Source organism: Scyliorhinus canicula, chromosome 12 (assembly GCF_902713615.1).
Source record: "Scyliorhinus canicula chromosome 12, sScyCan1.1, whole genome shotgun sequence".
Taxonomy (NCBI): Eukaryota; Metazoa; Chordata; class Chondrichthyes; order Carcharhiniformes; family Scyliorhinidae; genus Scyliorhinus; species Scyliorhinus canicula.
In genome coordinates, this window is record NC_052157.1 from 17,485,321 (window position 1) to 17,511,762 (window position 26,442).

General features: G+C 52.0%; 1 protein-coding gene across 2 annotated transcripts in view; it reads left to right on the forward strand.

Moving 5' to 3' along the window:
* The first annotated feature begins 1,997 nt into the window (after positions 1–1,997).
* LOC119974783 (UDP-glucuronosyltransferase 2A2-like) overlaps positions 1,998–26,442 on the forward strand; it is a 36,568-nt gene continuing 12,123 nt past the window's right edge. Inside the window, exon 1 of one of the 2 annotated variants that reach the window (XR_005462574.1) lies at positions 1,998–2,029. The gene's annotated coding sequence lies outside the window, so the exon portion shown is untranslated. The remainder of the gene's footprint in view (positions 2,030–26,442) is intronic. The other variant, XM_038814029.1, reaches the window with a different exon arrangement.

Genomic DNA, 26,442 nt, shown 5'->3' on the forward strand with positions numbered 1-26,442 from the left:
CAGTATTCCGGCCTCCCTAGCCTCCTGCACCCCCGGTTCTACCCCGACCCCAAAGATCACAAGCCCCCATCCTGGTTTGACCCTGGACCCCACCACCTTCAACACCGTCCTTGCCACCCCCTTCCAGAACCCTTCCAGCACCGGACATGCCCAGAACATATGCACATGGTTCGCTGGGCTTCCCCGACATCTGACACACCTGTCCTCACCCCCAAAGAACCGGCTCATCCTTGTCCCCGTCATGCATTTGCCTTTCTAATTGCCGACTGAACCTGCACGTCAACCTTAAGAGAATCACGAACAAGGACTCCCAAGTCCCTTTGTGCTTCTGATTTCCTAAGCATTTCCACATTTAGAAAATAGCCTATGCCTAAATTCCTCCTTCCAATGTGTCTAACCTCTCACGTTTCCACATTGTATTCCATCTGCCACTTCACTGCCCACTCTGCTAGCCTGTCCAAATCCTTCTGCAGCCCCCTTGCTTCCTCAATACTACCTCAACACGGAGGTGGCTCAAACATTATTCCAACAGACCACAGACTCTTATTGTTACAACTCCTGCCTGCAATCGACTCTAAGTGTATAATGTCGCCCTTGTTACAATGCAAGACTTAGCTAAGTGTGACCCGCACCCAGCTCTATCTTTAAACTTAACCTCATTTTGATGTTCAGATTAATTGTAACTTTCACACCACCTCTCCTCTACATCACCTTTGCATGTCCCCAGGCTACCTCAAGTCTTACAATTTGCTATTTTTATTGGCCCAAATTCCCCGTCCATTGGAATTCTCTGTTCCCGCTGGCAGCGCATCCTTGTCCGCGGGTTTGCCGGCGATGTGGGGTGGCTTCAATGAGAAACCCATTGACAAGCAGCAGGAGTAGAACATCCAGCCGCCAGCGAAACGGCGAGGCGCCGAGAAACATGCGGCTGGGGGAACGGAGAATCCAGCCCATCGTCTCCAAGAGAAACAAGGGGCGGGATTCTCCCATCCAGCGGCAGAGTGTCCACGCCATAGTAAACACCGTCGTGTTTTACGACTGCGTGAACGGGCCGCTGCCAGGAGTAATTCTGGAACCTACAGGGGGCCAGCATGGCGCTGGAGTGGTTCGCGCCGCTCCAGCTGTCGAGCCCGGCGCACACTTTGTGCTGCGGGATCCGCGCATGCCCAGTGGTGCCGGCGCCAACTCGTGCCTGCGCAGAGGCTGCCTTCAACGTGCCACCCCAACGCAACATTGCTCAGGGCTACAGGTGCTGGCACGTAGGAAAGGAGGTCCCCAGCTCGAGAGGCTGGCCTGTCGATTGGTGGGCCCCGATCGCGGGCCAGGCCACATTGGAGGCCCCCCAACCCCCTCCCCCCCCGGATTCGGACCCACCCCCCCCCCCCCCCCCCCCCCCACAGGCTACCACCCGACCCTTCAATGCAGAGTTCCCGCCGGCTCAGAGCATGTTAGAACGGCGCCGGCAGGACTCGTTTCTTTTTCACGGCTGCTGGGCTCATCTGGGCCGGAGAATCGCGGGGAGGGGGGGCAGCATGGAGCGGCCCGGGACTGGCGCCGGTGCCAATGGCGCCGGCGCCAATGGCGATGATTTTCCGCTCTGCGGAGAATTGCGTGCCGGCGTCGGGGCGGTGTGGCCCGGTCACGGGGATTCTCCAGCCCGGCCCAGGGCTGGGAGAATCCCGCCCAAGTTTTTCCGTGAACAAATGTTCTGACGTTTATTACATATTTCCATGGAATAAAACCATTCAGGAATTCCAAATCCATGGGTTAATTCTAAAAATGCTGAAAACTTTGAATACGCAACAGCTATTTAAATGAAAGGAAAATCTGAAAATGTATATTGGCCATGACCACAGAAAGATCATTGTAAAAGGTGAATAGTTGATCACATGTGGATTGATATTACACAATCAAAAATTAATTTGGACTTTGGACTGACCAGTTGTATTAAAGTACACTCTTACTTTCGTTGAAATATCAGTGGCCAGGAATACAAGAGCTGGTACAGCACTTCATTTGTTCTTTATCAGTAAGTGAAAGGTTATAATTTCTCGATGAAACTTTTTCATAAATTACAAGTTGAAACTAATTTTTCAGTTGTGGTGAATAGTGAGCTGGGGGGTCAGATATGCAGCAGCGCGTTGAGTTTCTCAACACCAGCATTGCAGATGGCTGAAATCTAACCTTCCAAAGTTCCCTTGATTAAGGAGCCACTCCTTTGAATTGGATAAACTGCCAGTGTCTCTCCATGTTTCTGAAAGGTTGGACTGAGAAACCAGAGAATAATTGAACAGTTAGCCAATATCTGGAAAATGTCGTGAAATGAGTAGAGCTTTAATCAAGAATGAAGGTGGAATCTGTCCAAATAATGGCAAAGTATCAGTGCCAGCGAGAAAAACGGAACCTTGAGCCTCTTAGAAAAGAAAAGTGAGTGGACGCCGTCACTCTGGCGAGGCCGGGACTGTTAGAGCCGGCAATCGATTTAAACAGGTGGTTATATATTCAATATTGGCAAGTGTTAACTTTGGAGTCAAAAAGGATGGAACAGCGTACTTTCCAAATGGTGAAAATCATGAAACAGACGAAGGGTTAATGTCCACAGTTTATTAAAATGTCATGGAAAGGTTCAGGGCGCAATCTCCCCGAATGGGGACTGAGTTCTGTAGCTGGCGAGGTTAGCTGGATGTTAGCCGGCACTCGTAACATTAATCCAGATAAATCGGAGGCCTCAGCAGGGAACTCCCCGATGAGACTGCAGTTCACCCTATTTTCTGTGGAGGAGCTCCGCTCACCGTCACTCCTCGATGCATCGAGAGATCGGGACAGCATTTTTAAATGACATCCCGAACTTTCGGGCACTCAAAACCCTTTCCAAGCCCCAACTCACTTGAGGGTGCCCCACCCCCATGCAGGGCATCTTCCAGGCCTGATCACCACCGCACAGACAAAACACAGCTTGGCATGAACCCTGCCCAGAGGCAAGAACCTGGGGGCCTCCAACCCTTTGGGAGACCCCCATGAGTGCCGTTCCACCTGGTCTGCATTAGTTGAGACCAGCACTGAGCCATACTCACCCGAGATCTCCAAGGCGAGCAGCTTAGACCCCACGCTTGGTTAGACCCCGGGAATGCACATTACAGTGAGACTAGTTGTCTGACTCTAATATGCAGATCTGGCAGAAAGTGATCCATTCACGATGAGTGGGATTCACCTCGCGACTTCTCGCAGTAGATCTTGCAAGGCGTGCCAAGCCGGGAAGATCCCAGAAATGGGATCTCCCGACATCCCGTGCTCCCGACATTGCACTTTGCCGCGCTGCTTTTCGGGAGCAATGAGACCGGTAGATCCCACCCTCAGAAAACAAATCAAAAAGGCCAATAGAAGTTTGTCCTTTAATTTGAGAGAAGTGGAATATAAGAGAGCTGACGTTCTGCGGCAGCAACTACAAAGTCAATGTGGCAAACCTCTAGTTAGAGTAAATCCGGAGTACTGTGCTCAGTTCTGGCAAACCGGCGTTGAAAGATGTGCGGAGGTAGATTTACCAGACCAACACCTGGACTCCCAGCGTTATTGTGAGAGGAGATTCCACAAACAAGAGTTGTATTGCTGGAATTTGGATGGTGAAAGGGTAATTTCATCAATGTTTTTAACGTATTAATGCAACCAAGGAGGAGAGATAGGGAGAAAGTATTTCAGTTAGTCAGTGAGTCTCGGACTAGATGGAAAGCCCTCAATATTCGAGCCAGGCCTTTTAGAAATGATGTTCAAACATAATGTGCACCAAGGGTGGAAGAAGTTTGGTTACTGGCCAATGGCTGGCCATCACTGCTGCAAAACACGGTGTGGAGATCGACAGGAGGCGGGGGGAATCATAGAATCACTACAGTGCAGAAGGAAGCCATTCAACCCATCAGGCTTGCAGTGACCCACCCTACCCTGTCCCCACCTAACCGTTGGACACTAAAGGGATATTTAGCATGGCCAATCCACCTAACCTGCGCATCTTTGGACTGTGGGAGGAAACCGGAGCACCCGGAAGAAACCTACGCAGGCATGGGGAGAACGTGCAGACTCCACACAGACAGTGACCCAGTGGGGAATCGAACCTGGGACCCTGGAGCTGTGAGGCAGCAGTTCTAACCACTGTGCCACCGTGCAGCTGCAATGGCCGCTTCAATCCTGCCAATGATATTTGATGCAGAGCCAATTATTAATGTTAAACCTGAGATTGATCGGCATGCAGGTACAGCAAGTAGTGGGGCAGGCACATGGTATATTGGCCTTAACTGCAAGAGGACTTGAATACAGCAGCAAGGATGTCTTCCTGCAGCTGCACAGGGCCTTGGTGAGGCTGCACCCGTGGTGGGATTCTCTGGCCATTCGCTGAGGTATTGTGAGCCTTTTGATCTCCTTACCTAAGAAAGGAAATACTTGCCAAAAAAGGCGTGCAGGGATAGTTAACTGGACTGTCTCCATGGTTGGCAGGTTCGTATGAGGAGAGATTGGGTCAACTGGGCCTGTAATCACTGGAGTTTAGAAGAATGAGAGGTTATCTAATTAAAATGTAGGACATTCTGACGGGGTTGGAAAGACTGTATGCAAGGATGATGTTTCCTCTGGATGGTAGATTTAGAGCAGGGGGGGTCACAGTGTCAGGATACATGGTAGTGCATTTAGGACAGCGATGAGGAGAAATGTCTTCACTCAGAGCACGGTAAGAAGCCTTACAACACCAGATTAAAGTCCAACAGGTTTGTTTCAAACACGAGCTTTTGTTTGAAACAAACCTGTTGGACTTTAACCTGGTGTTGTCAGACTTCTTACCGTGTTCACCCCAGTCCAACACCGGCATCTCCACATCTTCACTCAGAGGATGGTGAAGGCTACAGATACCAAGTTGCAGAATATATTTAAGAGACACATGAGTACGGCCTCAACTGGGACCTTGGATTCATGTTGCATTACATTCACCCCCCCCCACCATCTGGCCTGGGCTTGCGAAATCCAACCAACTGTCCTGGCTTGAGAAAAATCACACCTCTTTAACCCGTGATTATCCCTCTCTCCAGATGCTCCATTTGGACTTGTAAAGACTTAATTACCTGCAAAGACTCGCATTCAAAGTATCGTCTTGCATCTTTGACTTTGTCTATATAAATGTTTCTGGAACCTACCTCTTCATTCACCTGAGGAAGGAGAAGTGCTCCGAAAGCTAGTGATTCGAAACAAACCTGTTGGACTTTAACCTGGTGTTGTAAGACGTTTTACTGTGCTCACCCCAGTCCAACACCGGCATCTGCACATCATACTTAAGAATGAAATAGATAGACTTGAAGCTGTCAAGGGTATGGGAGAATGTGGGTGTCTGGTGTTGAGATAGGGGACTAGGCGCGATCATATTGAACGGCAGTGTAGGTTCGAAGGGCTGAATGGCCCACCAAACCTGCTCCTATTTTCTATGTTTCGATGTTTCTATGATTGTCCTTTCTCAATCAAAGGCATTAAGGATATCAGGCAACGGTGATTATATGGAGATAAGTTGCAGGACAGTGCACGGTGGAACAGGTTTGAATGGCTAAATGGCTTCCCTATTCCTGTCACTGTTCAAGATATTGTTTGGGGATGTGGGAAATCAATGCAACAACAAACAGAATATCGGAATTACTGGGAGAAAGTTCAAATGAGAGGAGCAATGAAAAACGAGAGGGCTGATTTTGAACCCTTGGCAGGAGGGTTTAAACTAATGTGGCAGGGGGATGGGAACCGATGCAGGAAGTTGGAAGGTAGTAAAACAGGGACAGAAGCAAGAGGAAGTAAGGGGAAAAGTGCAAGGCAGAGAAGACATAGTCAAAAATCAAAAAGGGCGACAGTACAAGGTACAGTGACTGAGGGGAGCTCAGTGAATAGGCCTAATAATACTAAAAGGAATAAAACTGGAGATGTTAAGATTCAAAACAGAAGTAAAAAAATCCCAACATAAGTGTACTTTACCTGAATGATCGTAGTATTCGGAATAAAGTAAATGAGTTGATTGTGCAAATCATCGTGAATGACTATGATTTAGTGGCCGTTACTGAAACATGGTTAAAGGATGGTCACGACTGGGAGTTAAATATCCGAGGGTATCAAACTATTCGGAAGAACAGAGTGGATTGTAAGTGAGGTGGTGTAGGTCTGTTATTTAAGGATGACATCCGGGCAATAGTAAAGGGATGACATTGGTGCTACGGAGATAAGGTTGAATCCATTTGGGTGGAAATCAGGAATAGTAAGGCGAAAAAGTCACTGATAGGAGTAGTCTATCGGCCACCAAATAATAACGTTATGGTGGGGCAGGCAATAAACAAAGAAATAACTGATGCATGTAGAAATGGTACAGCAGTTACCATGTGGGATTTTAATCTACATGTCGATTGGTTTAACCAGGTCGGTCAAGGCAACCTTGAGGAGGAGTTTATAGAATGTATCCACGATAGTTTCTTAGAACAGTATGTAATGGAACCTACGAGGGAACAAGCGGTCCTAGATCTTGTCCTGTGTAATGAGACAGGATTGATTCATGATCTCATAGTTTGGGATCCTCTCGGAAGGAGCGATCAACACGGTGGAATTTAATTTAAAATACAGATGGAGGGTGAGAAGGTAAAATCAAATACTAGTGTTTTGTGTTTAAACAAAGGAGATTAAAATGGGATGAGAGAAGAACTAGCTAAGGTAGACTGGGAGCAAAGACTTTATGGTGGAACAGTTGAGAAACAGTGGAGAACCTTCCAAGCGATTTTTCACAGTGCTCAGCAAAGGTTTATACCAACAAAAAGGAAGGACGGTAGAAAGAGGGAAAATCGACCGTGGATATCTAAGTAAATAAGGGAGAGTATCAAATTGAAGGAAAAAGCATATAAAGTGGCAAAGATTGGTGGGAGACTAGAGGACTGGTAAATCTTTAGGGGGCAACAGAAAGCTACTAAAAAAGCTATAAAGAAGAGTAAGATAGAGTATGAGAGTAAACTTGCTCAGAATATAAAAACAGACAGTAAAAGTTTTTACAAATATATAAAACAAAAAAGAATGGCTAAGGTAAATATTGGTCCTTTAGAGGATGAGAAGGGAGTTTTAATAATGGGAGATGAGGAAATGGCTGAGGAACTGAACAGGTTTTTTGGGTCAGTCTTCACAGTGGAAGACACAAATAAAATGCCAGCGACTGATAGAAATGAGGCTATGGCAGGCGAGGACCTTGAGATGATTGTTATCACTAAGGAGGTAGTGATGGGCAAGCTAATGGGGCTAAAGATAGACAAGTCTCCTGGCCCTGATGGAATGCATCCCAGAGTGCTAAAAGAAATGGCTCGGGAAATTGCAGATGCACTAATGATGATTTACCAAAATTCACTAGACTCTGGGGTGGTCCCGGTGGATTAGAAATTAGCAAACGTGACACCACTGTTTAAAAAAGGAGGTAGACAGAGAGCAGGAAATTATAGGCCAGTGAGCTTAACTTTGGTAGTAGGGAAGATGCTGGAATCTATCATCAAGGAATAAATAGCGAGGCATCTGGATAGAAATTGTCCCATTGGGCAGACGCAGCATGGGTTCATAAAGGGCAGGTCGTGCCTAACTAATTTAGTGGAATTTTTTGAGGACATTACCAGTGCAGTAGATAACGGGGAGCCAATGGATGTGGTATATCTGGATTTCCAGAAAGCCTTTGACAAGGTGCCACACAAAAGGTTGCTGCATAAGATAAAGATGCATGGCATTAAGGGTAAAGTAGTAGCATGGATAGAGGATTGGTTAATTAATAGAAAGCAAAGAGTGGGGATTAATGGGTGTTTCTCTGGTTGGCAATCAGTAGCTAGTGGTGTCCCTCAGGGATCCGTGTTGGGCCCACAATTGTTCACAATTTACATTGATGATTTGGAGTTGGGGACCAAGGGCAATGTGTCCAAGTTTACAGATGACGCTAAGATGAGTGGTAAAGCGAAAAGGGCAGAGGATACTGAAAGTCTGCAGAGGGATTTGGATAGGTTAAGTGAATGGGCTAGGGTCCGGCAGATGGAATACAATGTTGACAAATGAGAGGTTATCTATTTTGGTAGGAATAACAGCAAATGGGATTATTATTTAAACGATAAAATATTAAAGCATGCCGCTGTGCAGAGAGACCTGAGTGTGCTAGTGCATGAGTCAAAGAAAGTTGGTTTACAGGTGCAACAGGTGATTAAGAAGGCAAATGGAATTTTGTCCTTCATTGCTAGAGGGATGGAGTTTAAGACTAGGGAGGTTATGTTGCAATTGTATAAGGTGTTAGTGAGGCCACACCTGGAGTATTGTGTTCAGTTTTGGTCTCCTTACTTGAGAAAGGACATTCTGGCACTGGAGGGTGTGCAGAGGAGATTCACTAGGTTAATCCTAGAGCTGAAGGGGTTGGATTATGAGGAGAGGTTGAGTAGACTGGGACTGTACTCGTTGGAATTTAGAAGGATGAGGGGGGGTCTTATAGAAACATCTAAAATTATGAAGGGAATAGATAGGATAGATGCGGGCAGGTTGTTTCCACTGGCGGGTGAAAGCAGAACTAGGGGACATAGCCTCAAAATAAGGGAAGTAGATTTCGGACTGAGTTTAGGAGGAACTTCTTCACCCAAAGGGTTGTAAATCTATGGAATTCCTTGCCCAGTGAAGCAGTTGAGGCGCCTTCATTACATGTTTTTAAGGTAAAGATAGATAGTTTTTTGAAGAAAAAAGGGATTAAGGGTTATGGTGTTCGGGCCGGAAAGTGGAGCTGAGTCCACAAAAGATCAGCCATGATCTCATTGAATGGCGGAGCAGGCTCGAGGGGCCAGATGGCCTACTCCTGCTCCTAGTTCTTATAACAAACCCTTAGACTTCCCCCCCCCCCAGCTACCTTCCCCTGATTCCTGTCCATTTTCCCCTGATTCTTGGCCACCCGGCTATTCTTCCTCTTGCTCTTTGGCCACAAGCAGGTCCCGGAACAGTTGCATGAATGGCTCCCACGTTCTGTGGAAACCGTCGTCTGACCCTCGGATGGCGAATTTGATTTTTTCCATTTGGAGAGATTCCGAGAGGTCGGACAACCAGTCTGCAGCTCTGGGTGGTGCTGCTGACCGCCAGCCAAACAGGATTCTATGGCGGGTGATCAGGGAGGCAAAGGCAAGGGCGTCCGCCCTCCACCCCAGGAATAGATCTGGCTGGTCTGAAACCCCGAAGACCGCCACTATCGGGCATGGCCCCACCCTCACCCCCACCACTTTGGACATAGCCTCGAAGAAGGCTGTCCAGTACTCCACAAGTCTGGGGCAAGACCAGAACATGTGGGCGTGGTTGGCCGAGCCTCTTTGGCACCGTTCACATCTGTCCTCCACCTCCGGGAAGAACCTACTCATACGGTTTCTTGTTAAGTGGGCTCTATGTACCACTTTTAGTTGCGTCAGGCTGAGCCTTGCGCATGTGGCGGTGGAGTTGACCCTATGCAGTGCTTCGCTCCAGAGTCTCCACCCTATCCCAATCCCCAGGTCATCCTCCCATTTCTTTCTTGTTGCGTCCAGTACGGTGTCGTCCCTTTCTACCAGTCGGTCATACATGTCGCTACAGTTCCCTTTATCTAGGATACTTGCATCCAGTAGGTCTTCCAATAGTGTCTGTCGTGGCGGTTGTGGGTCCGTCCTTGTTTCCTCGTAAGAAGTTTTTGAGCTGCAGATACCGTAGCTCATCCCCCTGGCTAGCCAAGGGGCTAGTCAGTTCGGCCAGTGTTGCGATCCTGTCGTCCATGTATAGGTCCCTGACTGTCAGTGCCCCCCCCCCCCCCCGTCCTGCCTCCACCTTTTGAAGGTGGCGTCAGTCAGTGCTGGTGTGAACCTATGATTGTTGCAGATGGGAGCCTTGTCCGACATTTTGGTCAAGCCTAATTGCTGCCGCAGTTGGTTCCAAGATTGGAGGGTGGCTGTCACCACTGGGCTGCTGGAGTGTTTTTTGGGTGGGATGGGAGTGCTGCCATGGCGAGGGCCCGGAGGGAGGTCCCCATGCAGGAGGCCTCCTCCGCACGCACCCACTCGGCCTCTGGCTCCTGAATCCATCCCCTTACTCGCTCAGCTGTTGCCGCCCAGTGGTAGAATTGTAGATTCGGGAGGGCTAGCCCCCCCCTGGATTTTGTTTTTTGTAGGACCTTCTTTGTGATCCCAGCATTTGTGCCCCCCCCCATACGAACGCCATGATTCGTTTGTCCAGCACTTTGAAAAAGGCCTTGGGGATGTAGATCGGAATGGATCTAAACAGGAAGAGGAACCTGGGCAGTACGTTCATTTTGATCGTCTGGACTCTCCCCGCGAGGGAGAGTGGGAGTGTGTTCCATCTTTGCAGGTCCTTTTTTACTTCCTCCGTCAGGCTGGTGAGGTTCCATTTGTGGATCCCTTTCCAGTCATGGGCTATTTGGATCCCCAGGTAGCGGAATTTGTGTCGGGCTTGTTTGAACGGCAGCCCCTTTAGTGCTGCCCCCCCCCCCCCTTGCGGGTGTACTGGGAAGATCTCGCTTTTGCTCATGTTGAGTTTGTAGCCCGAGAAGGCTCCAAACTCTTTCAGGAGCGCAATGATTCCGTCCATGCTGCTTTGTGGGTCTGAGATGTAGAGGAGCAGGTCATCTGCATAGAGTGAGACTCTGTGCTCTCTGCCTCCCCTTCGGATCCCCCTCCAATCTTTTGCTGCCCTGAGCGCGATTGCTAGCAGTTCGATTGCTATTGCGAACAGCAGCGGGGACAGTGGGCATCCTTGTCTGGTGCCCCTGTGCAGTTGGAAGTATTGGGAGTTGGTATTGTTGGTCCGTATGCTCGCCATGGGAGCGTTGTATAGGAGCTTTACCCAAGCGGTGAACCCTGTTCCCAGCCCGAACCGCTCCAGTACCTCTATGAGGTATTTCCATCCGACTCTGTCGAAAGCCTTTTCTGCGTCCAGGGAGGCGATCACCTCTTGTGTTCTCTCCCCGGAGGGGGTCATTATCACGTTCAGCAGGCGCCTGATGTTCGAGGTAAGCTGTCTACCTTTGACGAAGCCCGTCTGGTCCTCTGCGACCACTTTGGGTACACAGTCTTCTAGACTATTGGCTAGGATTTTGGCCAGTGTTTTGGCGCCTGTGTTCTGCAGTGAGATGGGTCTGTATGACCCACATTCCATTGGGTCTTTGTCTTTCTTATGTATCAGCGAGATTGAGGCCTGTGCTAACGTGGGTGGCAATGTGCCCCTAGCTAGCGAGTCTGTGAAAATCTCCCGCAGGTGCGGGGCCAGCGCTGTCGCAAATTTTTTGTAGAAGTCCGTCGGGAATCCGTCCAGTCCCGGCGCCTTCCCTGTCTGCATGGAGCTAATGCTGTCCATGATCTCTCCCAGTGCTAGTGGTCCCGTTTTCTGCCCTCTCCCACGACTGGTATGTCCAGTCCATCAAGGAACCGGTTCATCCCAGCCTTCCCCGTTGGGAGCTCTGAGGTGTACAGCTCTTGGTAGAAGGCCTTGAAGGTTTTGTTAATCCTCTCTGGTTCTGTTTCCAACGTGCCTCCGGTACCCCTGATTTGTGCAATTTCTCTGGTGGCTGCCTGCTTTCTCAGCTGGTGTGCCAACAGGCGGCTGGCTTTGTCTCCGTGTTCGTACAGGGTCCTGCGCGCCTGGCGGAGTTGGTGCACAGCTTTCCTGGTGGAGAGCAGGTCAAAGTTCTTTTGTAGTTCTTTCCTCTCCGCCAGGAGCTCTATGGTCAGGGACTCAGAGTATTTACGGTCTACCTCCAGTATGGAGTCAACCAGCTTCTGCCTAGCCACCCTTTCCTCCCTATCGCTTTGAAGGCAATGATTTCCCCTCTTAGTACGGCCTTAAGCGCTTCCCAGAACGTGGAGGGTGAGACCTCCCCGTTTTGGTTGTTCTCCGTGTACTCTGCTATGGCCCGCGCTATCCTTTCGCTGAAGGCCTTGTCAGCTAGTAAGGCACCGTCCAACCTTCATGTCGGGCGCTTGGCCCTTCCCGTCTCTAGCCGCAGGTCCATGTAGTGTGGAGCGTGGTCTGATATCACACTTGTGGAGTATTCCACTTTGTCTATCCCTGGAAGCACCATTTTCCCCACCACAAAGAAGTCAATTCTGGTGTACACGTTGTGTACTGGGGAGAAGAAGGAGAATTCTTTCTCCCCCGGGTGGGCGAACCTCCAGGGGTCCACTGCTCCCATCTGCTCCATAAAGTGACTGAGATCCCTTGCCATGCTTGAGGTTTTCCCCGTTTTGTGGTTTGATCTGTCCGTCTTTGGATCCTGTACAAAGTTGAAGTCCCCCCCCATGATTAGTCGTTGCGTCGCTATGTCTGGGATTTCTGCCATGATCTTTGTGGTGGTATGATTAGCATAGCTGCCTGCCATTGGTGCAGAACACCGGCATACCATTGGCCCTGGTCGGCCATGTGCCTATCGACCGGTTGGTTGAGACCAGTCATGTGACGGCTCCCCGATTGGTCGAGAGGCTGAGTTAACCCCGCCTCCAGGGTGGGGTATAAATACCCAGTACTCCCGGCGGTCGTCCTTATACTGTAATCGACCGCAGGGCTAACATCTAGCTGATTAAAGCCATACTTTTGTCCAGCAACTCGTCTCACGTTCAATTGATGGTACATCAATTTAATCAGCTAGAAATTTGAAGATGGAGCTCCGGATCAAGCCCGAATGCCTCCGCATCAGCCCGCAAACTCCGAACGCATCGGAAATCTTCAAGCATTGGCTGGCATGTTTCGATGGCTACCTGGCGACCGCAAGCAGCCCCCTCACCATGGTACAGAAGCTTCATATTTTCCATTCCAGCGTGGGCTGGCGGCCTACGCGATGATAGGGGAAGAAAAAGAGTACGACCCGGCCATGGATAAGCTGAAAGGACAGTTTCTTAAGCCGGTAAACCGAATGTTCGCCCGACATATGATGGCTACCAGACAACAGTTCCCCGGTGAGTCTTTAGACGATTTTTACCGGGCCCTCGCTGTCCTGGGGAGGAATTGCGCCTGCCTCCAAGTTTCAGCCACTGAGCACATGGAATTTTGATCAGAGATGCTTACGTGGGTGAGATGCAGTCCGCCGCTATCCGCCAGCGGATGCTGGAAAAAGACGACCTCAGCCTAACTGAGGCACGGACTCTCTCCACCTCCCTGGAGGTCGCCAACTTAAACGCCCGCGCCTATGTCCCCAGCTGCGCTGCAGCGCCTTGGGCCTCCTGGCACGCTTCCCCACCGCCATCCGCTGCTCCCGACCCCCCTCAGGCCTGAGCCGCGGGACGCACCGACAAGTTCGCGGGGCCCCGCAGCTATTTCTGTGGGTTCGCCAAACACCCCCGCCCGCGCTGCCCGGCCCGCTCCTCCCTCTGTAAGAACTGCGGGAAGAAGGGGCATTTTTCATTGGTCTGCCAGGCCAAATCGGTCGCTGCTGTGCCGTGCAGCGACCGGGGATATCCTCCTTCGGGCCCTTCCGGGCCCTTCCAGCGCACCGCGCCAATCTCACCCCCCTGTCCCCAGGCCCCTGCGCCCGACCTGCGTGCCTCACTGCCCCCGCTCTCAGCCGCTCCGATCGGCCTGCCGGCACCTCTAACCCCGCCCCCAGCAACCACGAGGGCCCTGCGGGCGCCGCCATCTTGGGCCCCGGACGTCACGTGCGGATCCTGGGTGCCGCCATCCTGGACTGGCACACAAGGTCCTGCCAGCACCTACTCGGCCGCCGCCGACGATAACGATGGATCTTCTCCACGGCTCGCGGCCATTCAGCTCGACCAGTCATGTCCACGCACGCTTGCCAAGACGACAACGCTAATCCACCTCAACGGGCACGAGACGGGCTGCCTGCTGGACTCCGGGAGCACGGAAAGCTTAGTACACCCTGACACGGTAAGACGCTGCGCGCTCCCTGTCCACCCTGTAAAACACAAAATCGGGTTAGCCTCAGGTTCGCACTCCATCTGCATCACCGGGTGCTGCATCGCGGACCTCACAGTCCAAGGGAAGGTTTTTAAAAATTATAAACTCCTTATCCTCCCCAACCTTTGCGCACCGGCACTCCTAGGACTGGACTTCCAGTGCAACCTGCAAAGCTTGACCTTCCAATTCGGCGGCACTATACCCCCCCTCACTGTCTGCAGCCTCGCGTCCCTCAAAGTGGACCCCCCCTCCTTGTTTGCTAATCTCACCCCCGATTGCAAACCCGTCGCGACCCGGAGCAGACGGTACAGCGCCCAGGACCGGACCTTCATCAGGTCCGAGGTCCAGAGGTTGCTGAGGAAGGGGTCATAGAGACCAGCAATAGTCCCTGGTGAGCCCAAGTGCTGGTGGTCCGGACTGGGGAGAAAAACCGGATGGTCACCGACTACAGCCAGACAATCAACCGGTTTACGCAACTGCAACTGGACGCGTATCCTCTCCCCCGTATTTCCGCCATGGTAAACGAGATTGCGAAATACAAAGTCTTCGCCACTGTGGACCTCAATTCCGCTTATCACCAGCTCCCCATAAGCGCGAGTGATCGCAAGTACACCGCGTTCGAGGCTGATGGGCACGTCTACCACTTCCTCAGGGTTCCATTTGGTGTCACAAATGGGGTCTCGGTCTTCCAACGGGAGATGTTGGAGACTTGGCTTCCCACTGGCCCAGACATTTAACAACAGTACATAGTGTCCATACAAGCTTTCCTGCTAGTATGGTGGCTCCCCTCTCGGGGGTTATTGTCTCGCTTCTCCCATGCCTGGCCTCTACGGTTTTCTGCCCGCTCTTCCCCCATCCTACCCTGCACCCCCCTCGCCTGCTCTCCCTTCTCCATTACTCTCTTTCCCTCGTTCTGGGGCCTGGCCTCCCACCTGGAGCGGTCCCTCGGGCAGTGGTTTGTTCTTTGTTCTGGGTGTTCCTGCCCGGGGGGGGAGCTGGCATTGCCTCGCCCCTCCCCCCCCCCCCCCCCCCCGTTGGCGTGTCATTGCCCCTTGCCAGGGACCCCTCATCCCTACCCCCGCTGGTTGTTTTCCAGCCCGTGCTCCTCGACGAACCTATTCGCCTCAGCGGGGGCTGTAAAGAAGTATTCTCTGTCTTGGTATGTGACCCAGAGTTTCGCTGGGTACAGCATTCCAAAACGCACTCTGCTCCTGTGGAGAGCTGCTTTCGCTCTGTTGAACTCAGCCCGTCTCCTAGTTATATCTGTCCCAAGATCCTCATAGATTCGAATGGCGTGCCCTTCCCATTTGCAGGCTCTATTTTCCCTGGCCCAGCGCAGGATTGTCTCCCTATCCCAGTACCGGTGCAGTTTGGCTATGGCTGCTCTCGGCTGTTCCCCTGCCTTGGGCTTCGGGCGCAGCGACTGATGTGCTCTGTCCATTTCTGGTGGGTTGGGGAAAGTTTCCCTCCCCACTAAGTTGCCCAGCATCTCAGCCACGTATGCTGTGGGGTTTCTACCCTCGGTCCCCTCTGGCAGGCCCACTATCCTGACATTTTGCCTTCTTGAGCGGTTTTCGTGGTCGTCTACACTGCCCTTCAGGCTCCCTTGTGTTGCGCCCAGTCTCGCCACCTCCTTCTCCAGGGCCGTGACCCGGTCGCTCACGTCAGTCGCTGCTTTCTCCAGCTCCTTAATGGTCGCCTCCTGGGCTTCCAGTTTCTCCCCTTGGGTATCCAATTTCTTCTCTAGTCTGGTCAGGGCCTGCTGCATCCCTGACATGGCCCTGGCCACTGCTGCCTGCACTGCGGCCTCTATTTCTGCCTTCACCACTGCCTTGAGTACCTGCAGCTGCTCCCTCAGCACCTCGGTAAAGTGTGCCTTCCAGTTCCCGCTCCCCCTGGCCCCGGGGGATAGGGCACCTGTCTGTCCAGCTCTTTTCGATGCGGCGATACTTTTGTTCCGCCGCTTCGCTCGCCTGAGCTGGCCCTTGCCTGGTCTGTATCTGGTGGCCCTTCTCCCTCTGCTCTGGCTCTCTTCTGGCATTTTTTCCTCCCACTTCCCTTTCTTCTTCCCTTGTTTTTCTTTCCCCCCCCTTTTCCGCACCCTATCTTTATTCTTTGTCTCTTCCCTTTTTCTTCCCTCCTCCCTCTTTTCCTTTGCTACTTTATTTTTCCCCCTTTTATATAACTCCTCTACTCCTGGGGCAGCAGGGTAGCATGGTGGTTAGCATACATGCTTCACAGCTCCAGGGTCCCAGGTTCGATTCCCGGCTGGGTCACTGTCTGTGTGGAGTCTGCACGTCCTCCCCCTGTGTGCGTGGGTTTCCTCCGGGTGCTCCGGTTTCCTCCCACAGTCCAAAGATGTGCGGGTTAGGTGGATTGGCCATGCTAAATTGCCCGTAGTGTCCTAGTAAAAGTAAGGTTAAGGTTAGGGGGGAGGTTGTTGGGTTACGGGTATAGGGTGGATACGTGGGTTTGAGTAGGGTGATCATGGCTCGGCACAACATTGAGGGCCGAAGGGCCTGTTCTGTGCTGTACTGTTCTATGTTCTATGTCCTCTGGGCTTGTCTTGGATGGGACAAGAGCGTGCAAGAAGAGAGAGAAAAAAAATAAAAAATAAATATAAAAATATATGTATATATTTCCCCCTCCCCTCTCTTTAACAGTTTTCTTTTGAGTTTTAATTTTGTAAAATTTCTTTTATTTTTCTTCCTTTCCCCTCACTCACCCAGGGTAGAGAGAGAGAGAGAGTCTCTTTGTTCCTGCCTCGTGGTGGTCACTGCCGGTTGGGGGTGGGGGGGGGGGGGGGGGGGGGGGGAGGGGGTTGGGTCTGTCCCCGCTGCTGTCCCCGCTGCTCCGTTCGAGTCATCGCCACTCGCACCCCGTGCTCTCCCGGTGGGGGTGGTTAGGTCGCTGCTCTTCTGCTCCCTTCTTGCCGCAGGCTGGGCCCCGCTTCCGACCGGGCCGCTGCTGCTTCGCTCCTGGCCTCGGTACGGGAGATTGAGAGTATAGAGGTCAGGAGCACAGATTTGACTTCGCAGGAGGGTGCCAGTGTTCAGGTAGGTGGTTTGAAGTGTGTCTACTTCAATGCCAGGTGTATACGAAATAAGGTAGGGGAACTGGCAGCATGGGTTGGTACCTGGGACTTCGATGTTGTGGCCATTTCAGAGACATGGATAGAGCAGGGACAGGAATGGTTGTTGCAGGTTCCGGGGTTTAGGTGTTTTAGTAAGCTCAGAGAAGGGGGCAAAAGAGGGGGAGGTGTGGCGCTGCTAGTCAAGGACAGTATTACGGTGGTGGAAAGGATGCTAGATGGGGACTCTTCTTCTGAGGTAGTATGGGCTGAGGTTAGAAACAGGAAAGGAGAGGTCACCCTGTTGGGAGTTTTCTATAGGCCACCTAATAGTTCTAGGAATGTAGAGGAAAGGATGGCGAAGATGATTCTGGAAAAGAGCGAAAGTAACAGGGTAGTTGTTATGGGAGACTTTAACTTTCCAAATATTGACTGGAAAAGATATAGTTCGAGTGCATTAGATGGGTCATTCTTTGTACAATGTGTGCAGGAGGGTTTCCTGACACAATATGTTGACAGGCCAACAAGAGGCGAGGCCACATTGGATTTGGTTTTGGGTAATGAACCAGGCCAGATGTTAGATCTGGAGGTAGGTGAGCACTTTGGAAACAGTGACCACAATTCGGTGACCTTTACGTTAGTGATGGAAAGGGATAAGTATACCCCGCAGGGCAAGAGTTATAGCTGGGCTAAGGGCAATTATGATGCCATTAGACATGACTTAGGATGTGTTGGTTGGAGAAGTAGGCTGCAAGGGTTGGGCACACTGGATATGTGGAGCTTGTTCAAGGAACAGCTATTGCATGTTCTTGATAAGTACGTACCAGTCAGGCAGGGAGGAAGGGGTCGAGCGAGGGAACCGTGGTTTACCAAAGAAGTGGAATCTCTTGTTAAGAGAAAGAAGGAGGCCTATGTGAAGATGAGGCGTGAAGTTTCAGTTGGGGCGCTTGATAGTTACAAGGAAGCGAGGAAGGACCTAAAGAGAGAGCTGAGACAAGCAAGGAGGGGACATGAGAAGTCTTTGGCAGGTAGGATCAAGGAAAACCCAAAAGCTTTCTATAGGTATGTCAGGAATAAAAGAATGACTAGGGTAAGAGTAGGGCCAGTCCAGGACAGTGGTGGGAAGTTGTGTGCGGAGGCTGAGGAGATAAGCGAGATACTAAATGAATACTTTTCGTCAGTATTCACTCAGGAAAAAGATAATGTTGTGGAGGAGAATGCTGAGACCCAGGCTATTAGAATAGATGGCATTGAGGTGCGTAGGGAAGAAGTGTTGGCAATTCTGGACAAGGTGAAAATAGATAAGTCCCCAGGGCCTGATGGGATTTATCCTAGGATTCTCTGGGAAGCCAGGGAAGAGATTGCTGAGCCTTTGGCTTTGATTTTTATGTCATCATTGGCTACAGGAATAGTGCCAGAGGACTGGAGGATAGCAAATGTGGTCCCTTTGTTCAAGAAGGGGAGTAGAGATAACCCCGGTAACTATAGACCGGTGAGCCTCACGTCTGTTGTGGGTAAAGTCTTGGAGAGGATTGTAAGAGATACGATTTATAATCATCTAGATAGGAATAATATGATTAGGGATAGTCAGCATGGTTTTGTGAAGGATAGGTCATGCTTCACAAACCTTATTGAGTTCTTTGAGAAGGTGACTGAACAGGTAGACGAGGGTAGAGCAGTTGATGTGGCTAGTTAGAGTATGTCCACCTACCCTGCACTACTTGGGGTTGTAGGGGTAAGACCCAAGCAGGCATGGGGAGAATGTGCAAACTGCACATTGACAGTGACCCGGGGCCGGATTCGAATCCGGGTCCCTGGCGCCGTGAGGTAGCAGTGCTAACCAGTGCGCCACCATGCCGTCCATCCAGGAACCAAGTTATCAAGTAACCACTGTCACGAACAATGCAGCCAAGAAAATATAAAAAACCTACTCAAGAAAAGCAGGAAACTAAGGATATTCTGACCAAGCTCAGGTCTGCACCAGTAAGGGTGGCATGTGGTGCAGTGGTTAGCACTGGGATTGTGGCGCTGAGGACCCGGGTTCGAATCCTGGCCCTGGGTCACTACCCGTGTGGAGTTTGCACATTCTCCCCGTGTCTGTGTGGGTTTCGCCCCCACAACCCAAAGATGTGCAGGTTAGGTGGACTGGCCAGGCTAAATTGACCCTTAATTGGAAAAAAAATAATTGGGTACATTAAGGTGTGCACCAGTAAATATTTTCCCCAACTCATGCTACACCGAAAATGCCAAGAACAGCAATGCCCAGTCCTTCCCAGGATACACAGCTGTCTGCCCTTGGTAGCACAGTGGGCAGCACGGTAGCAGAGTGGTTAGCACAGTTGCTTCACCGCTCTAGGGTCCCAGGTTCGATTCCCGGCTTGGGTCACTGCCTGTGTGGAGTCTGCACGTTCTCCCCGTGCCTGCGTGGGTTTCCTCCGGGTACTCCGGTTTCCTCCCACTGTCCAAAGATGTGCAGGTTAGGTGGATTGGCCATGATAAATTGTCCTTAGCGTCCAAAACAGTTGGGTGGGTTTGCTGAGTTATAGGGTTACAGGGATTGAGTGGAGGGGTGGGCTTAAATGGGGGTGATCTTTCCAAGGGCCGGTGCGGATTCGATGGGCCGAATGGCCTCCTTCTGCACTGTAAATTCTATGATCTATGGTCTGCACAGAAGGCTATCAAGGATTCTTTAACACCAAAATAACAAAAGTACGACAAAAAAGATGGGACACCATAAGATCGAACGGGGGGTTTTCCTCACCCACTATGAGGTCATATTCAGGCCATACCCATCACCTCTACATCATGCCACCTGCCCATTACCATGCTGTGGCAGTATTCATCTAATACATGAACAAAGCAAAGGACACCAGGAAAAAATACTCCATCACTGAAAATGCAAGGATTGCATCACAAAAAGAAAACTGGGTAAGTATTGCAAAACCCTAATGTCATAAAGCAACCCAGCCGCTCCCCCAATGAAATGAAGGAGATTCATTATCTGTTCATAAACAGGAAAATATCTCTGTATGCAAATGCAAAATAAATCCCAGGGATTTGAATTTGGCACAGGGCCCGAAGCAAGGTGGGGAGACCTCCCCTTACCCACTCCGCACCCCCAGTACTATACTATGGTGAATGTAACTCCGTAATTCACACTGTATTGTATATACATGAGACCATGCATTTGTAAGCGCAGTTGCGTTGCCCGACCACTAGGGGGAGTAGCGCTGGGAATGCTTAGGAGTTTGTACAGGGCTCCACCCTTGGCTCTGCCCACGACTCCTCCCCCTGGACTGCTGTATAAATACCAATGCTCAGAGCCAGTCGTTCAGTTCATCGAGAGTTCAACGCGGAACAGGCTAGCTCTGTTGTAAATAGATTAAAACCACTGTTCATGGGCGGCGCGAGCAGGCCCCCGGGGTCCTGGGGGGGGGGGGCGATCGGACCCCGGGGGGTGCCCCCACGGTAGCCTGGCCCGCGATCGGGGCCCATCGATCAGGGGCCGGGCCAGTGCCCTGGGTGCACTATGTTCCTCCGCGACTGCCACGGCCTCAACCATGGCGGAGGCGGAAGGGAACACCACATCGCGCATGCGCCGGCAGTGACGTCAGCGGCCAGCTGCCGCTGATGTCACTGCCGGCGCATGCGCCGACCGGCGAAAGCCTTTTGGCCAGCCCCGGTCCCGGGGGCGCCGAGTGTTTGCGCCAGTCTTCTGGTGCCAACTGCTCCGGCGCGGGGCTGGCCCCCAAAGGTGGGGAGAATTCCCCACCTTTGGGGACGCGCGACCCCTCAGTGGTTGGCGCTACTCCCCTACTCCGGGACCCTCCGTCACGCCGGGTAGGGGAGAATGCCGCCCCATATCTTAAAGCACGTGTCTAGTGAATTGATGGTTCCATCAATTTAATGTACTTAAGAAACAGCCAGGATCAATCATGGAATCAGCCCTCAAGCCTGAGCAACTGGAACTCGACCTGCAGGATGCAGAGGCAAAATAAATTTTTTCTCATTGGCTGCGGTGTTATAAAGCCTACCTGGCGGAAGCAAGCACAGCTGAAACAACGGAGGAGCAGAAAATGAGCCTACCGCATGCGAGGGTGAGCCACAGAATCTCTACTCAACTAAACTGTGCCGGTTCGTATCCTGAAGCCCTAGCGCTACTCGACAAAATGTACGTGAGGCCTGTTAATGAAGTCTATGCACGACACGTGTTCACTACTCGCCGCCAGCTGCCTACGGAATCGCTCGCAGAATTCCTGAGACCAGCGACTCCCCCAGGCCTGCGCCGTGCTGCAGCCCAGCCACAATGCTGCTCCAGCCACAATGCTGCCCCAGCCTGCCACTTTTGCGACCAGAATCAGCACTCGCGGCAGCACTGCCCGGCCCGCAACGTGACCTGCAGCAGCTGCGGGCGAAAAGGACACTATGCCAGAGTGTGTCTGGCGAAGAAAGCCCCAGCCTCTAACCCTCCCACGGCTCAAAGCACTCGTTCCCTGAATTCACAGGCCCGCAGGCCCCGAAATGCTGCAGCCTGTATGCCGACTCCGCCCCCACCCGACATGTGCGACTCATGGGGCGGCCATCTTGGCAATCCTCCTCCATGCGGCCGACCATGTGCGACACATGGGGCAGCCATCTTGGCACTCCTCCTCCATGCTGTCGGCCATGTGCAACTCATGGGGGCAGCCATCTTGGCAATCCTCCTCCATGCGGCGGGCCATGTGCGACTCATGGGGGCGGCCATCTTGGGATCCATCCCCTTCAAACTCTGAAACTCACCTCGACGACTACAAACTCAGAGGGCAGCCATCACGGGGCGACTCCAGCACAGCTGATTGAGCCTCCGCCGACCCGCAACTCAGTGCAGTCACTCTGGACCAATCGCGCCCGAAGCATCTGCAAAACTCGATGACAGAGGTCCAAATCAACGGGTACAGCATGCCATGCCTTTTTGAATCCGGGAGTACTGAGAGCTTCATACACCCAGATCTGGTAAGTCGCTGTTCGCTCCCCGTTTTCCCCGTGCGGCAAACTATCTCTCTCGCTTCAGGCTCCCACTCGGTCCAGATCCAGGGGCGCACCGCAGTGACACTCACAATCCGAGGCGCTAGCTATGCAAAATTTAAACTCTACGTCACTCTGCGCGCCACTCTTATTAGGGCTAGATTTTCAATGTAACCTTAACAGCCTCACCCTCAGCTTCGGCGGGCCCCTGCCCCCACTCACTATCTGCAGCCTCGCCATGCTGCGAATCTCCCCCCCCCTCCCCTCTTTGCCAATCTCACACAGGACTGTAGACCCGTAGCCACTCGCAGCAGGCGGTACAGCCTGCAGGATATGGTGTTCATCAGATCGGAGGTCCGAAGGCTTCTCAGTGAGGGAATCATAGAGGCCAGCAACAGTCCCTGGAGAGCATAGGTGGTGGTCGTGAAGACCGGGGAAAAATTCCGTATGGTTGCCGACTATAGTCAGACCATAAATAGATTTACGCTCCTTGACGCGTACCCCCTCCCCAGGATTGCAGACATGGTAAACCAGATCGCCCAGTACCGGCTCTTTTCCACGGTGGATCTGAAGTCTGCATACCACCAGCTCCCAATCCGCCCGGAGGACCGCCACTACACGGCATTCGAGGCCGATGGCCGCCTCTTCCATTTCCTCCGGGTCCCTTTCGGCGTCACTAATGGGGTCTCGGTGTTCCAACGAGCAATGGACCGAATGGTGGACCAGTACGGGCTGCGGGCCACGTTTCTGTACTTGGACAATGTCACCATCTGCGGCTATGACCAGCAGGACCACGACGCCAACCTCTACCGTTTTCGCCAGACGGCTCAGGAATTAAACCTCACTTATAACAAGGAGAAATGCGTTTTCCGCACAACCAGACTAGCCATCTTCGGCTATGTCGAGGAAAACGGAGTCCTGGGCCCAGACCCGGACCGTATGTGCCCCCTCTTAGAACTCCCCCTCCCTCATTGTCCCAAGACCCTCAAATGGTGCTTGGGTTTCTTTTCCTACTATGCCCAGTGGGTCCCTCAATATGCGGACAAAGCCCGCCCACTCTTTAAGGCCACACTATTTCTCCTGTCAGCTCAGGCGCGCCAGGCCTTCAACTGCATCAAGGAGGACATCGCCAAAGCAGCCATGTGGGCGGTGGATGAATCCACTCCATTTCAGGTTGAGAGCGACGCCTCAGAGGTAGCTCTCGCAGCCACCTTAAATCAGGCAGGAAGGCCAGTTGCATTTTTCTCCCGTACCCTCTCCGCTTCGGAACTCCGACACTCAGCAGTCGAAAAAGAAGCACAAGCCATTGTGGAGGCTATTCGTCACTGGAGGCACTACCTCGCAGGTAGGAGGTTCACTCTCATCACCGACCAACGATCGGTTGCCTTTATGTTTGACAATTCGCAAAGGGGCAAAATTAAAAACGATAAAATCCTGCGGTGGAGGATCGAACTCTCCACCTGTAGCTATGATATTAAGTATCGACCGGGGAAGCTCAACGAGCCCCCAGACGCCCTATCCCGTGGGACATGCGCCAGCCCGCAGATCGACCTCCTGAAAGTCATCCACAACGACCTCTGCCACCAGGGGGTCACCCGGCTCGCCCACGACATCAAAGCCCGAAACCTGCCTTTCTCCACTGAGGAGGTAAAAGCCGTCACCAGAGACTGCCTGATCTGTGCGGAGTGCAAACCGCACTTCTATAGACCAGACAGGGCCCACCTGGTCAAGGCTTCTAGGCCCTCTGAATGCCTCGCGATCGATTTCAATGGGCCACTCTCCTCAACTAACAGGAACGTTTACTTCTTAAACGTCATAGATGAGTTCTCCCGCTTCCCATTTGCTATCCCGTGCCCCGATATGACCTCCCACACAGTCATTAGGGTCCTGCATAGTATCTTCACCCTGTTTGGTTTCCCCAGCTACGTACACAGCGACTGGGGTTCGTCTTTTATGAGCGACGAGTTGCGTCAGTACCTGTTCGACAAGGGCATCGCCTCGAGCAGGACTACCAGCTACAACCCCAGGGGGAACGGGCAGGTGGAGAGGGAGAATGCGACGGTCTGGAAGGCCGACCTACTGACCCTCCGGTCCAGGAATCTTCAAGTCTCCCATTGGCAGAAAGTCCTCCCAGACACGCTCCACGCTATTAGGTCCCTCTTATGCACAGCGACCAATCAGACCCCTCACGAGAGGCTCATCATACTTTCCAGGGGCACTACCATGGGGGCCTCACTCCCAGCATGGCTGAAGACACCGGGCCCTGTACTCCTGAGGAAGCACGTCAGGGCGCACAAAACCGACCCCCTTGTTGAGAAGGTGCGCCTGCATCACTCCAATCCCCAGTACGCCTTTGTCGAGTTCCCCGACGGCCATCAGGACACCGTATCCCTCCGGTATCTTGCACCCGCCGGGTCCAGCATCCCCTCTATCACTACAGATGCACCCCTCACCCTACACCCCATCCTGCCACCCCCTCGGGCTCCTGAGCCCACTAGCTCACTGCATCGGTTCCGCGCAACCCAGACGCCCCCTCACGCTCCCGAGCTCACTGAGCCCACTAGCTCGCTCCACCTGTTCCGCGCGCCCGCACCGGCTAACCCCCAGCGCCCTCAGTCCCCCGTCGAACCAGACGGGTATGGAGCTCGGACGAGATCTTCCCTGGAGTCCGCCATCGTACCCCAACCCACAACACCCGTCCAGCCACCGCAAAAGGCTGCAACCCCGGTGCTCCACAGATCGCAGCAGACAGTCCGACCACCGGACAGACTCAATTTATGAACCACCACCTCCGCCGGACTTGATTTTTTTGTAGGGGGTAAATGTGGTGAATGTAACTCCGTAATTCACACTGTATTGTATATACATGAGACCATGCATTTGTAAGTGCAGTTGCGTTGCCCGGCCACTAGGGGCAATAGCGCTGGGAATGCTTAGGAGTTTGTACAGGGCTCCACCCTTGGCTCCGCCCATGACTCCTCCCCCTGGACTGCTGTATAAATACCAATGCTCAGAGCCAGTCGTTCAGTTCATCGAGAGTTCAACGCGGAACAAGCTGGCTCTGTTGTAAGTAGATTAAAACCACTGTTCATATCTTAAAGCACGTGTCTAGTGAATTGATGGTTCCATCAATTAAATGCAAGGATTACACCACAAAAAGAAAACTGGGGAAGTATTGCAAAACCCTAATGTCATAAAGCAACCCAGCCGCTCCCCCAATGAAATGAAGGAGATTCATTATCTGTTCATAAACAGGAAAATATCTCTGTATGCAAATGCAAAATAAATCCCAGGGATTTGAATTTGGCACAGGGCCCGAAGCAAGGTGGGGAGACCTCCCCTTACCCACTCCGCACCCCCAGTACTACACAGGACCAAAATTGAATGCAAACGGTATCACACTTAAACTAAGGTCTCCCTTGCCCTATCGCCAGAGCCCACAGCTGGATAAATTCCATCACAGATAAATAGACTGGTTTGCAAAGGATACCAGGATTAGCAGGATAACAGGCGACAGATGTCTCTGTGCTGGAATATCACACATCTTTGTCAGGATAAAAGACAAGGTCATAAAACCAGGAGTTTAATCACAGGGGGAAAATATTTCAGGATTAATGATGAACTGTTGGATAATATAGTCATCCACGGAACTTAAAAATGGCCAAAGCCATGACAGGAATGTCGAGCAACATGAAGGATCCAGCCAGAAATTTGGTGAAGCCTCTGCACCTTCACCGTGTCGTTGCCCAGAAGACCCGGTGAAGAGAGGCCCAGGCCCCAGCAGATAGTGTGAGGCCTCGTCGCCTCCGGCCGCCTCCAGCCCTTTTTGATGAATCGAGATTGTAAAAGAATGACAGGCAGTTTCCAAATTCAGCCGGGAATTCATCCTCAGCTCCTCTCGACGGACCGAGCGCACAGACACTCCTCCTCCGGCCCCACCTCCTCAAATTAACCAGGATATTCGACGCGCCATGCAGCAGGATTTCCAAGGTTTGAGGGTGAGCCTCCACCGAGTAAACTCCGCTCTCAACTGACAGGATTCTGATTTCCCCTTCACCCATTTTCTTACAGATATTTTGCAATTCATCAATGTGAGCACCAGTGATCTGTGCCGGGGAGACAAGGCAGCTGTCCGCAAGTTTACTCTCAATAGCGGTCATCGTCTCGATGCTTGCGACAGCGCAGAGCGTAAGCTGCTTCTCAGCAAACACTGCCGTCGCGAGCAAGGCCCCACCCCGGCCAAACCGACCGCCTCAATCACACAAGGATTCTCTTGATTTAAATCGGCTCCTTGTCCCCAAAACCTGAACCAGGATCTTCCAGGAAGATAGCACAGTTTCCACTTTAGGATTAAATAATAATGGGTTGTGCATCAGGATGAATAAAGACATTTAAAGGTGAGTACCGCCAGAGCACGCAAATGCGCAGCC